Here is a 15,618-nt window from a genome sequence, read left to right as displayed (position 1 = left end):
AACCCTAGACAAGACAAACAAGGATACCCACCCTAGATAACTAAGGTCAGGGCGTGACAAATACAGAATGTCTTAACATCTGAGGTGGAAGAATGGACTAGAAAACTCTGCATTGTCTTGTTATCTGCAAATAATCATGCATGTCTCTGCTGTCTCGCTACACTATGAGCAAATCGACCCCTCGTCCGATGCTTTAGTGATTCTCTCCTGAGAAGCACATTAGATTGTAATGCAAAAAATGCTTTGTCATTCCAGATCTTAAATTTCTTACAGAGTTAGGTGATGATTTCTTAATGTGAGAAAGATGCAGTTGCATTTTCTCGCTCGACACTGTCACCGTATTGTCATGCAAGATAAGTTAAATCGAGTACATGCTTAAAGGGTAGGTAGCATAAATGTAACCACATGTAACATATGAATTAGCATTAGTATATGCATCAAAAGTCCCAATGCAAAGTTACACCTCACTTTTCTATTTTTGGTGTTATTACATCAACATTTAGAAGAATGCCCAAGTTATGTCGGAGAGAAAAAAATTATGGGATATGATTTAACATCCAAGCCAGAATATTCCCTATAATGTAAACTCCAACAGAAATAACTTCAAATGTACACTACCGGTCAAAAGTTTTAGAACACCTACTCATTCAAGGGTTTTTCTTTATTTTTACAATTTTCTACATTGTAGAATAATAGTGAAGACAACAAACTATGAAATAACATGTAGTAACCAAAATAGTGTTAAACAATCAAAATATATTTTATATTTGAGATTCTTCAAATAGCTACCCTTTGCCTTAATGACAGATTTGCACACTCTTGGCATTCTTTCAACCAGCTTCACCTGGAATGTTTTTCCAACAGTCTTGAAGGAGTTCCCACATCTGAGCAGTTGTTGGCTGCTTTTCCATCACTATCTCATCCCAAACCATCTCAATTGGGTTAAGGTCGGGTGATTGTGGAGGCCAGGTCATCTGATGCAGCACTCCATCACTCTCCTTGGTAAAATAGCTGTTACACAGCCTGGAGTTGTTTTGGGTCATTGTCCTGTTGAAAAACAAATGATAGTCCCACTAAGCCCAAACGAGATGGGATGGCGTATCGCTGCAGAATGCTGTGGTAGCCGTGTTCTTGAATTCTAAATAAATCACAGACAGTGTCACCAGCAAAGCACCCATGCTTTACGGTGGGAACCACACATGTGGAGATCATCCGTTCACCAACACCACGTCTCACAAAGACACGGCGGTTGGAACCAAAAATCTCAAATTTGGACACATTTCCACCAGTCTAATGTACATTGCTCATGTTTCTTGGCCCAAGCAGGTATTTTCTTATTATTGGTCTCCTTTGTTAGTGGTTTCTATGCAGCAATTTGACCATAAAGGCCTGATTCACACAGTCACCTCTGTTAATTGAACTGTATGAAGCATATATTTGGGCTGCAATTTCTGAGGCTGGTGACTGTAATGAACTTATCCTTTGCAGCAAAGGTACCGCTGGGTCTTTCATTCCTGTGGCGGTCCTCATGAGAGCCAGTTTCATCATAGCGCTTGATGGCTTTTGTGACTGCACTCGAAGAAACTTGAAAAGTTCTTGAAATGTTCCATATTGACTGATCTTCTTGTCCTAAGTAATGATGGAATGTCATTTCTCTTTGCTTATTTGAGCAGTTCTTGCCATAATATGGACTTGGTATTTTACCAAATAGGGCTATCTTCTGTATACCACCCCTACCTTGTCACAACACTAGTTGAAATAAAGATGTAAATCCCGAACACAATCCTCTCATCACCTCCCACCATAGCTATCAAATACCACTGCTATCAGGTAGGGAAGTAAACACAAGGCTTATCTCATCTCTGAAACATCTTTAGGTCTTTAGGTGCTCAAATGCATTAAGGAAAGAAATTCCACAAATTAACTTTTAAGAATGCATACCTGTTAATTGAAATGCATTCCAGGTGACTACCTCATGAGCTGGTTGAGAGAATTCCAAGAGTGTGCAAAGCTGTCATTAAGTCAAAGGGTGGCTATTTGAATAATCTCAAATATGTCACCGGCTTTCTAGCCATCACCGCTCCATTTATCCATTTGTTTTGTCTTGTTCCCTGCACACCTGGTTTTCATTCCCAAATCACACCACATGTATGTATTCCTCTGTTCCCCCTCATGTCTTGGTGTGAGATTGTTTTGTGTTACATGTCTATTTTGACGTGCTATACTGGTATGCGTTTATTTCCGTGTTTTATTTCATAGGTATGTTTATTTGTTTGTACATAATTATTGTGACTGTTTGCGCGGTTTGCACTTTTACCAATTGGCTGGAGGTTTCGACGCAGTGGCGTCCGTCTGTTGGTTTCGCCTGCCCTAATAAAGTGTGCGCCTGTTCACAACTTTCTGCTCTCCTGCACCTGACTCCGCTCCCAGTACCCACACCGTTGACAAGTAGTGTATATATTCAAATGAAACCAAATTAAACCAAAATTGACTACTGGTTTAAATTGTATATTCAGCCAACGTACAAGATACTTTATGAATGTATTGTTACAAATAACTTGCAATGTTGCTTGCCAAAATGCCTTCTAACATTAGCCCTACTAGCCTGTTAACTATAATTTAGCACTGAAGGAGTCAGCCAGTTGCTATTAACACCTAGCTTACACCTACATTAAAGCAAACCAAAGTTTTGGAAATAAATGTCACCATCTAACCATTTATCAAAGAATTTTAGCTATCTGCAATTATCTTAGCCAGCTATCTAGCCAGCCAGCTTACACTAGCTATTTAGCCAACTAACTATTAGCCTAACCAGCCTAGCCAAGCAACATTGTTATTGTCGGCAAGCTAAAGCCCAACTACTGGAGACCAGCTAGAACATAACTAACACAACACAACTAAAACATAACCACAGATTGAAAGCAAAGAGAGAGCAGACACTTACAGATGGATGGTTGGTGACCATCCTATGGTAAACTTTTAAAAGAGTGCAGGCTGAGTTAACTACCAAAGCCATGGGGAGGCAGGCCCGAAATCTAAAATAGATCGATTCCAGATGTCAGTCAGCTAGCGCGCTAGGCCAAGGTAGAAAATTTGACAAGACTCCCGTAGCCTACTTCACAGATAAAATGCCATAAAGTTGACAAAACAAAAAGGAAAACAGATGTAGTAACACACTATAGAACAAGCAGGTATGATTTTCTCTTTTGTTTTGAGGCCACGGCAAGAAAGCACCAGAGTCTGCCATGCTATCAAAGTCTGTGACTAACATGAGGTGTGGCTAATGCTAGCCAGCTTGAGCTATTTACCGAGCTAGCATACAAACGTGGTAGCACAGATCCCCCATATGACATTGCAAAATAATGCATTGTGGGTAGTTTAGAAGTTATCCGGAAAGAAGTTAATACATTTGTAATAACACAAAAACTGTTCATACTTATCGGTAACCAGATCGTGACTACAACTACATTTCTACGTTTTTGAGCACACTGTGTTGTTTCATTGGTGAGTTAAAACGTATGCATCCTACCCATTTTTATTAAATATTTTATTTATCCGTTATTTTACCAGGTAAGTTGACCTAGAACATGTTCTCATTTACAGCAACGACCTGGGGAATGGTTGCAGGGGAGAGGAGGGGGATGAATGAGCCAATTGTAAACTGGGGATTATTAGGTGACCATGATGGTTTGAAGGCCAGATTGGGATTTTAGCCAGGACACCGGGGTTAACTCTTATGATAAGTGCCATGGGATCTTTAATGACCTCAGATAGTCAGGACACCCATTTAACGTCCCATCCGAAAGACGGCAGCCTACACAGGCCATTAACTGAATGAACAACAAAAACGGAATGCAATGCGACATTTTATGAAATAGTTTGGGGAATGGCGTCGTAAAATGATGTGATTGCAGTTAGTCCTATGCGGGGCTGCAGGTATTGACCCCCCCCCCCCCCCCCCCCCCCAAGAGTGAACCGATAGCTTAAACGGTAGGCGCGAGGAATGTGCATGATATTATGCCATACTTATAGGCTCTCAGTTAAATAGGCACATGGCTTATAGGAAAGAGGAGGAGAAACAAGATGCTATACTGATACATTTGTATTTATTCCCACTATGCCCGTAGAATAGGAAACTAAGTGTATTATGTTATGCTTACTGGATGAAGTTAAACAAGCATTCTGACCAGCCTTTCTGATTGAACTTTCGTAAGTGACATTTCACTCGAGTTCAGGCTTAAGTGAATGAACAACAAAAACTAAATGCAATATAACATTTTATTAAATAGTTTGGGGGCCTCGTCTCCAAGGGAAGATCATCTGAGCCAGATGATATGATGGCAGGATGCCCTATGCAGGGCTGCAGGCATAAAAAAGAACAAGTTACTTACCAGGGAAAAGGGACTCAACAAAGCGACAATTGGATCTAAAGATTGAAAGCGATAATGAATTAGATGTAAAAGAGATGCATGCAAGGAATAGAAAAAAAGTGAGATTATCCATGCATTCTAATATCATTAATATAATGATAGCTAGGAAAGCACAACACGTTAAGGGAAAGACTAGGCCCGTGGGCTACACACATGAAACCAAAAATATAGCCTATACTGCAAATGCGTGCTAGATCCATGCAACATCAACATGACATGGTAAAAATAGACCTATGATGAGTGAATAAGATTGACATCAGTAAGCATTTAATTGAACTGTGAAGCCTACACCATGTATTTCACAGGAGGCTGTTGAGGGTAGGACAGCTCAATAATAGTGTTGTGAATGGAATGGTATCAAACACGTTAACAGTGTTTGTGATGTGTTTGATACCATTCCATTCACTCCGTTCCAGCCATTACTAAGAGCCCGTCCTCCCCAATTAAGGTGCTACCAGCCATGTGACATCTGTCCTGTACATATGACAAGAACTTTCATTTGATCGATTTATTTAGGCATGATAGCAGCTACAATTGAGGCTAACTTATAATAACCAGAGCCGCAGGAAAAAGTGTGGCGAGACAGCCTTTGCCCCAGTACTTTTCAATCTGGTGTGGCACCGCCACACCGCTTTCAAACAGCATCACCGAACGTGTTTACCAGACATTCATTTGTTCACGTCATAGAAAACTTATAACTCTTATTGAACATTAAGAAAACTGGCATTTCTAATTGGACAAGTTGACATAGTACCTCCCCCAATTTTAGCCCGTTTGCCTCCATTTTGTCTTGTGCATGCAACCCTGTCCCTGGGATTTCCGAACACGGTCATCCCCACGCTCTCTGTGACAGGTGGATTCACTTGTAAGTCACAGTGGTCTCCTAGCTACAGCCAACAGAGCCTCATCAACCACGCCTCAACAACTGTTCTTCACTCACAGTCCTCTCTGGTCTGTGGAATCTAACTTTGTGGCTGTGTAATCTAGTGGAAACCCTCCTCTCCTGCCTGCCTGGTTGCCTGCCTCATGAGAGAGCAAAAACACATTTTACTGGAAAACAAGGTATGCGTTGATAAAAGCAGTTAATAGTCATCCTCTAAAATCAGTGTTCCAATCTATAGCTAGTTTTAAAAGTATTTTATAAGTAAAAAATATTCTATTTCCGCCACAGAGCAGTCTACACGGAGAATATGAACACGTGTGTCCAACCATAACAGGTGGATGGCTAATGCATAAAGAGAAAATGTATGGATTATAGCACAACCATAATTTACAGAGACATGCAGCCATCATGGCATCAGCCATTTTTGACTAGCTAGTGCATAGTGACACCTGTTGATATAAACTGGTAAGGCAGGTTTGGTTAGAATAGAGTGCTGGAGAATGAGTGACATTCAATAAAATATACTTAATGAAAAATGGGATATTATTTTAAAAGAACATGTTTAAAGTTGTTGATTTAATGATTGGATAAATGAATTTTACAGCCAATAAATTTGTACAGTGAGCAGCAGGGACCAAACCTCTGGTCGGTCCAATGGAGACCAGGACAACAACACAGGGTTAGTGGTTTTATGACTTACAAATAAAACTTTGTTTACAAAGTCTACTGGTGTTAAAACCTGTTTGGGATAGGGGGCAGCATTTTCACTTTTGGATGAAATGTGTGTCCAGAGTAAACTGCCTCCTACTCAGTCCCAGATGCTAATATGTGCATATTATCAGGCGAAAACCTGAGAAAAATCCAACCAGGAAGTGGGAAATCTGAGCTTGGCCTACTGAATACACAGTGTCTATGGGGTCAGGTTGCACTTCCTAAGGCTTCCACTAGATGTCAACCGTCTTTAGAAATGTGTTTCAGGCTTGGGAGTGGGGAATGGGAGCTGAATGAGTCAGTGGTTTGGCAGAGTGTCTCAGGCTCGTGACATGCGGTCCCGACAGAGTTAGCTCTCGTTCCAGTGCTTTTCTACAGACAATGAAATTCCCCGGTTGGAACATTATTGATGTTTTATGTTAAAAACATCCTAAAGATTGATTCCATACATCGTTTGACATGTTTCTACAACCTGTAACATAACTTTGAGTTTTTGTCTAGACGTAGTGCTCGCGCCTCATGAAGATGGATTAATGGGCTGAACACGCTAACAACAAGTGGCTATTTGGACATAAATGATGGACTTTATGGAACAAATCAGTAATTTATTGTCGAACTTGGATTGCTGGTAGTGCATTCTGATGAAGATCATCAAAGGAAAGTGAATATTTATAAAGTTATTTCTAACTTCTGTTGACTCCAACATGGTGGATATTTCTTTGGCTGGATTGGGCTCTGAGCGCCGTCCTCAGATTATGCTTTTTCCGTAAAGTTTTTAAAAAATCTGACACAGCGGTTGCATTAACCTCTCTGGGATATGTGGGACGCTATCATCTCACCTGGCCAAAAGCCATGGAAAATACAGAGCACAAATTCAAATAAATTACTATAAATATCAAACTTTCTTAAATCACACTTGCAAGATAGCGAAATAAAGCTACACCTGTTGTGAATCCAGCCAACATGTCAGATTTCAAAAATACTTTTCGGAGAAAGCAAACGATGCTATTATCTGATAATAGCACCTCCGTAAACAAAGAAAGAAAAGCATATTTCAACACTGCAGGCGCGACACAAAACGCAGAAATAAAAATATAATGAATGCCTTACCTTTGACGAGCTTCTTTTGTTGGCACTCGAATATGTCCTATAAACATCACCAATGGTCCTTTTGTTTGATTAATTCCGTCGATATATATCCAAAATGAATTTGGATTTTGGCGCGTTTGATCCAGAAAAACACCGGTTCCAACTTGCGCAACATGACTTCAAATTATCTCAAACTTTACCTATAAAAACATTTCAAACTTCTTTTGTAATACAACTAGGTATTTTTTTACGTAAATAATTAATACAATTGAAGACGGGATGATCTGTGTTCAATACAGGAGGAAAACACGTGACCAGAAACTAGCTTTCTGGTCACGTGCCTCTAACAGTACACTTCAAGTGACCCTCGTTCAAGATGGCAGTACTTCTTATTACACAAAGGAAAAACCTCAACCAATTTCTAAAGACTGTTGACATCTAATGGAAGCGATAGGAACTGCAAGAAGGTCCCTTAGAAAATGGAAACCCATTGAAAATAGAGTGACCTCAAAAAAATAAACATCTGAACGGTTTGTCCTAGGGGTTTCGCCTGCTAAATAAGATCTGTTATACTCACAGACATGATTCAAACAGTTTTAGAAACTTCAGAGTGCTGTCTATCGAAATCTACTAATAATATGCATATCTTAACTTCTGGGGATGAGTAGCAGGCAGTTGAATTTGGGCATGCATTTCATCCGGATGTGAAAATACTCCTGTCACCAAAAAGTTAAGGAGAAGTCTGTCTTTAATTCTGTGTATAACACTTGCATCTTTTATCATTGTTTATTATGAGTATTTCTGGGATTTGATGTGGCTTTCTGCAAAATCACAGGATGTTTTGGAATCAAAAAATTACTGCACGTTACGTGCCAATGTAAACTGAGACTTTTGGATATAAATATACACATTATCGAACAAAACATACATGTATTGTGTAACATGATGTCCTATGAGTGTCATCTGATGAAGATCACCAAAGGTTAGTTATTAATTGTATCTATATTTCTGCTTTTTGTGACTCCTCTCTTTGGCTGGAAAATGGCTGTGTGTGTTTTCTTGACTTGGCTCTGACCTAACATAATCATATGTTGTGCTTTCGCTGTAAAGCCTTTTTGAAATCTGATTGGCGGATTAACAAGAAGTTTATCTTTCATATGCTGTATTGGACTTGTTAATGTGTGTAAGGGAAAACCCCCCTGAAATGAACAAAAATGAATGGGAACATATTGGCACTGTACGAACTATATACACAGTGTCCAATACCACTCAATTGGACGTTGTTTCATTCAAAGTTGATTGCAAATGCCATATGGCAAAAAGTGTAACACTGCAAAAATCCAATAGATGGCGAGTGTGCTCCTCCGTATCTTTTCATATTGCAAATGTAACACAAGTCAAGACCCGAGAGTAAAATTTTGAAAATGTGTTTTTTCAAAAACGTATCACCCCCTCAAAAAAGTGTTTTCTGGACCGTTTTCGCAATTCTTTCGATTTTTCTTATCAATTACACATGTATAAGAACTGTATCAACATACTTTAGTCATATTTTATTATAATTCTTTATTTATGTTTTACTTGTCCATAAGGCATATGTTTTTTCCATTTGCAAAATGATTTCATAGGAAGTCAAAAGTCGAAAATGTGCACATTTTTTTAAAAACGTATCACCCTCTTAAAGTGCTTTCAGGACCGTTTTACGAAATACTTTAGATTTTTTGTCAATTACACATGAATAAGAACTGTATGAACATACTTTTGCCATTTGATTATCTTTTTTTATTTTTTACTTGTCCATAAGGCATATGTTTTGTTCATTTGCAATATGATTTCCTAGGAAGTCAAAAGTCACTTTTTTTGCCAAATGCCATAAGAAATGTCCAAATGCAAAATGTAAGATTTGAAAGTTCCAAATCAGGATGTTATGTCCATTTGCCATGTACGATCAATGGAAGTCAGTTTATGAACCCAAAAGTCTGTGAACCATGTCCAACAGGCATTTATACTGCCAAAATTATATATAGCACCATGTTAAGCCATGAATCAACCTAGATGGTATTTTTGTCATGTATGATCAGGGAGAAGTGGGACTGTAGTTTAAAGATTTTTTTTGAAAACTTCCAAAATGACAAGGATGGGCACGGGTGGGGGGTGCTCCCTACCCAACCTTGCTACCCCGTAATGGCATTAAAATGTGCTCCTAGTAACCCATTCCAATCACCATGTTTGAATGTGCTTTTACCATCACAAATTTGTCATGCTAAAAAATACTGCAGAAATGCAAAATTGACCTGGCCTGATGAATTCAGGATGGCCGGGCAGTGATAGTGGTTCCTCTCCATCACTCGTTGTGTTGATTTCATCATGTCCATTTGGTGATGTTTTTTCACTCTTGAATCATATTGCAAATGCACGGTGTATTTGCAATATGTTTCAATGGGCATTTATCATCACAAATTTGTCATGCTCAAAAATACTGCAGAAATGCAAAACTGACTGACCTGATGAACTCGGAATGGTCAGGCAGTGATAGTGGTTCCTCTCCATCACTCCTTGGTTTTGATTTCAGAATGCCATTTTGGTGATGGTCGCTCACTGTTTAAACATATTGAAAATTTACAAAATTCAGCCAGCAAGTCAGTGTCCATCAGTAAATTAGATATCATTCTGACACCAAACTGATACAAACTGACACCACACCCACTTTTTCCAACTCATTTAGAAGCCAACTATCACATATTTCAGAGCTGGCCCAAAATTCACAGCGCCTTCTGTTCAAACCATAATAAAAACCAAAAACACAAAGTTACGTTCTAGCTGTTCTGACATTATGTGTAAGCCTAGCTGAGGTGACCCCGAATACCAAGTTTCGGCTCTGTAGTATCTGGGATCTACATCTGTTTATATTAGTTACTGTGCTGTTACTATGCAGTAATGCATTACGGCAGTGTTACGTTACTACACCTAATAGGAAATGCACATGCGCACTGGGGTGCCGGGAACTGCAGAGCACGAGGGGTTTTGACTAAACGAAAACTAACTGTACTCCCGTCTCCTGCCTGGTCATTTCTCCACAACACAAATATTACAGGCTCAATAGGTCATTTGGAGCCCGAGTAGCGACCTTAATTTGTGTTGAAAATCCACATTTTCCGGGGGTTGCTACGGGGTCCTTGAAGGAGCTATCAGACAGAAACTTTAGGGTCCGTCTCTATGGGCCGAGGCGGTTGCAATGCACCTAGTCTTGTGACTCTGGGACATTTCTAAATGTCGTCATTTTTGTGATGTCAAAATTAATTGAAGTTATTGCAAATGTACGAGGCTGTTTCTCGGTCTGAGAACCTTCTAGAGCCACATAACTCACCACGCACTATAGACCTGAGCTCTAGAACAGGTTGCAGAACTCTAGGTCTGACGGTAATAGTTCGAACAAAGGTAACTATTGCAGGCTCTGTCTGTCTCTGCGCACCACACTGTGTCCCTCTGTCCTAGCTGTGTGTGCGTGATTTTTTAATGGAAATGTTATGGGAGACATGACTGATTTACATTTCATGGGGGTTGGCTAATCACACATATGAAGTTTTGAAAAGATCTGACCTTTTTAACCCTTCGAAACAGCCCCTATGGCACCATTTAAGGCACTTCCGGTTGTCACAGGAAGCTATATAAAAACACATATCCTGATTGGGGTATGCCTTTACAGAATCCTGAGTTGTAAGTGTTTACGTTAAGAACTGACCAATTTACACAGGGTTGAATGCACTATTTATCACAAACTGCTGGTTGGGTATGGAAAAACACTTTTAGTGTGATTTTAACCACTTCCAGTCGCTTCAGGAAGCTTAGAATCAACACAGGTAGACCTCATAGTGGTCTGATGGATTGTCATCGAAGACAGGTTCATAAGACATTCATAACCCACATAGGCTTCAGGTTGAATTTAGGCGTGCAGGCAATGTATTCCTATGGGGAGAGAAGTCATTTAAAACTGTTTGATGTAAACACCTTCTTTTAACTGTTAAGGGTTAATGCCACATGGTCAAGGTTAGGCTTGCACAGATCGGGAGGACCTCAGGAATTTTCCTGAGGTCTAATTGTGCTTCTAACCCTAACTCTTCTTCCGCTGTCACCCAAAAGCGCCTGCAATTTAGGGCCAGGCTTCATTATGGACCTACTTTTTTCATGGTCGCTGAGCTCAGACTGAGCAAGCTACAGTCTAGTGGGGCATCTCGTTGAACTCGGCATAGCCGAGAGATTATGATAATGCCATTGCAGGCTCTGAGTGTCTTTAAGCACCGCACTTTGTCACTCCATCCTTGCTGTGTGTGTGTGTGTGTGTGAGAGCTTTTCTTTGACATCTGTTGGGAGAAATTACTGACTTACAGTTCCTGAGGTTTGCCTAATCACACATATTAAGTTTTGAAAAGAACTGACCTTTTTAACCCTGACACCATTTTAAGGCACTTCCGGTTTACACAGGAACCTGAAAGTGAACACATATCCTCCTTGGGGTAGGCACTTATCAAATATTGAGTTTTAAGTCTTTACTGACTTATTTACAGCGTGTTGAATGAGTGTGTATTATTTCAGAAAATCACAGAAATCTCGCAGAGCTCGGAAACACACTTCGAAAAAATTTGTCTGAACACGCTGCAACTGGATCTGTAACTTAAAAAAATAAAACTTTTTTGAACATCACCAATTGTACATTGTACGATTTCGCTTAAATTCCGATAGATAAATGTCTGGTTCTTTTTTTATTGACACCGTAGGTTCATTTACTTTGACGTGAAGCGGAAAAATTGGTGCTTTATTTTCATTTTTGACCTTTAATCCCAGAAAAATGGCCATAACTCAAAAACCGTTGAGGCCTCGACGCCATCTTGTTTGGGGCCAACTGGCCATTATGCCAAACCTATGCTCACCAAGTTTCGTCTTCGAAGTCTTTTCCATTTAGGAGAAAAGGCCACGTCATGATTGAGGACGTTTTGTACATTTGCAATATGATTCCATTCGCCCTCTTGTGGGATTTACCGGGACAGCGGAAAAATGACAAAAATGTGAAAATTGTATAAAAAATGGAAACCGAATGTCCGAGACTTCGTTTGATGACTTCCTGGAATATCCGGCCCTTCTCCATGGCCCGCCGCTGTCTGCGAATTTTAGAAACGTTGGCGGACGTCGAGTAAGGGACCGTACATTTGCAATGTGGACTTTCTCACTAACCATATGATGAATGTCAAAATGTTCCCTTAAGGTATAAAAGTTACATATTTCTAAAACATATTTTAGAATTTCGTGCGCTGCCTTTTCAGCGGAATGTTGTCGAGGGGTTCCGCTAGCATACTGTGTATAGTGTATACTGTGTATATTGTATACTGTGTATAGTGTTGAATGTAACCCTGATTTACAGTACATGAAGCTTACAGAATGAATCATTCCAGAAGAGCACTAATCTTTTTTTCCAAAGTCCACTGCTTAACATTGTGTGTGTATATATTTCCCTTTTCCACAAACGACCAGTGTCATATGACCAAACAATAGCACAAAAGAAAATAAGTCACAAAGTAAGAGAAGATGTTTTGTTACATACTAGCTATCTATCTAGCTTGCTAATACCACCTAGCCATATAGCTAAAAAGCTACCAAGTCCTCAGGATCCTAAAAAGCCATATGGTGTGTGCAAGTTATCAAAGCTTTATCTAAACTACCCAAAATGTTCATAAACTGCAACACAGTCGTTTGGTCATTATGGATGGAGATCATTTAAAATTCTGTAACTAGTTAGCTGGCTAATTGTCTCGCTCTGTTTAAACCCTTAGCGTTTACAAAGTGTAACCACTGCCTCTACACCATTGCCAACAAAAGTAAGTAATGTTATGCAATCTGTCGCTACAGTTACCTTTGATTTCTCTTGCTTTGATTTGTACTGCTGGTCTCCTCAAGAAAACATCTTTATCACATGTATTTGCTATTTGTATTATAATATTAAGTTGCCAATTAGCTCTTAGAGAATATTTGATAGTAGAATAATCAAGCTAGTCCCTTTATATTATTCAGTTGTCATAAGCAGCAACCTGGATCCAGTTCAGCCCAGCCAATGATGTCAACACCCTCAAAAATAACCTCCAAAGACACCCGTGAAGAAGAGGCTGCAGACCCCACGATACAAGGCCTGGAACAAGTTTAAGCTCGTCTTCAGACTCTTGACAGTGAAGATGTAGCATGACAAGAGTCAAGCATGGCAAGAGTCAGACAATTGTCTTTGAAACAAAACTTTTACCACTTTTCAAGCTCTGCCAGATCTGTGGCCAAGCAGTCTTGCACACAGACAACTATTATTTGGGAACACAGTTGAGGGTGAAGTGGGATTGTATCAATGGACACTCAGGTACCTGGACATCATTCCCTGATATAAGAGGTATGCCTGAGAGCAATTTTCTGCCTGCCGCATATCTTTTATTCACAGGGTGGCACATACACAACACTGGAGCAATGGTCAAGGCTTCTGAACATGTTTGGCAGGACCATATTCTATGCGATACAGAACACCTAACAGTACAATCTCCAGAGGAACTGTTGTCTGGCAAGGCTGTGCACCCAACAAGCACTAAATGAGGAGGACGAGCAAGAGAGACAAGGAAGGTGTCATTGGGGCCCTGCTCTCAAACACACAAGTAAGAACAGTATTTAACCATCATCTGCTTGATGCCCAAAAAAGCATTCCTTACCCGAGGAGACTTCAATAGATGACTATCCCGTGAAATAAAGAAAAAGTAACATTCTGTTTCTGCATTGTCTGATAATTTATTTACAGAACAAAACACGCAATCTGCGTGTTTTTTGCCTATTTCTTTATATCCTGGGATAGTCACTTGTTGAAGTGTCCATGGGTAAGGAATGTTTTTGAGGGATTTCCTAGGCCCGAAGTCAAGCACCTGATTCCTTTTTTGTTTTTCCCTTTTTGTATCAAGCTGGGCTGTCACGTCCTGACCTTAATTCCTTTTTTATGTCTCTATTTTAGTTTGGTCAGGGCGTGAGTTGGGGTGGGCTTTCTATGTTGTTGTTCAATGTTTTTTGTATTTCTGTGTTTGGCCTAGTATGGTTCCCAATCAGAGGCAGCTGTTTGTCATTGTCTCTGATTGAGAACCATACTTAGGCATCCTGTTTTCCCACTATGATTTGTGGATAGTTGTTTTCTGTCTTTGTTTTAGTGACCAGGCGGAACTGTTTCGGATGTTCTTTTGTTTACTTTGTATTGTGGTGTTCAGTTCAATTTAATAAAATGACGAACACTTACCATGCTGCATATTGGTCCGATCCTTCCTACTCCACCTCAGAAGAGGAGGAAAACCGTTACATGGGCTGAAACAAAATATATTTTTTGCTAGTTATACACAGTTGGATTGTGTACTGATCTACTTATAATTAAAAAAATCACTACAGAATACCTGGAGACATTTCACAGTTCCCTGCTACAATATCCTCCAAAACGAAAGCATTTTGACTGCACTTGCATGAAACAGCGGACACAGATTGCAGTACTCGACCACAACGATAACGTGAGACTCAAGCAACAACATTTGATTGTATTTACACACCTCACCTATACTGTATTCTCTCACAGAAACATGAATAGGTTTCATCTACATTGGACATCACTGAGAAAAATGAGACCATTTTTACATTATTTTTTATTTCACCTATATTTAACCAGGTAGGCTAGTTGAGAACAAGTACTCATTTACAACTGCGACCTGGTCAAGATAAAGTAAAGCAGTGCGACACAAACAACACAGAGTAAACAAACATACAGTCAATAACACAAGAGAAAAAAAAGACTATATACAGTGTGTGCAAATGAGGTAAGATAAGGGAGGTAAGGCAATAAATAGGCCATAGTAATTACAATTTAGCAATTAAACAGATAGATATGATAGATATGCAGAAGATTAATGTGTAAGTAGAGATAAATAAATACAAAAATAACAGTATGGGGATGAGGTAGTTGGATGGGCTATTTACAGATGGGCTATGTACAGGTGCAGTGATCTGTGAGCTGCTCTGACAGCTGGTGATTAAAGCTAGTGAGGGAGATATGATCTCCAGCTTCAGTGATTTTTTGCAGTTTGTTCCAGTCATTGGCAGCAGAGATCTGGAAGGAAAGAAGGAATTGTTTTTCGGGGTGACCATTGAAATATACCTGTTGGAGCACATGGGTGCTGCTATGGTGACCAGTAAGCTGAGATAAGGCGGGGCTTTACCTAGCAAAAACTTATAGATGACCAGGAGCCAGTGGGTTTGGTGACGAATATGAAGCTAGGTCCAGCCAACGAGAGCATACAGGTCGCAGTGGTGGGTAGTGTATGGGGCTTTGGTGACAAAACAGATTGCACTGTGATAGACTGTATCCAATTTGCTGAGTAGAGTGTTGGAGGCTATTTTGTAAATGACATCAACAAAGTCAAGGATCGGCAGGATAGTCAGTTTTACGAGGTTATGTTT

The sequence above is a fragment of the Oncorhynchus mykiss genome, chromosome 14 (assembly GCF_013265735.2).
Source record: "Oncorhynchus mykiss isolate Arlee chromosome 14, USDA_OmykA_1.1, whole genome shotgun sequence".
NCBI lineage: Eukaryota > Metazoa > Chordata > Actinopteri > Salmoniformes > Salmonidae > Oncorhynchus > Oncorhynchus mykiss.
Note: the sequence above shows the minus strand (reverse complement) of the source record.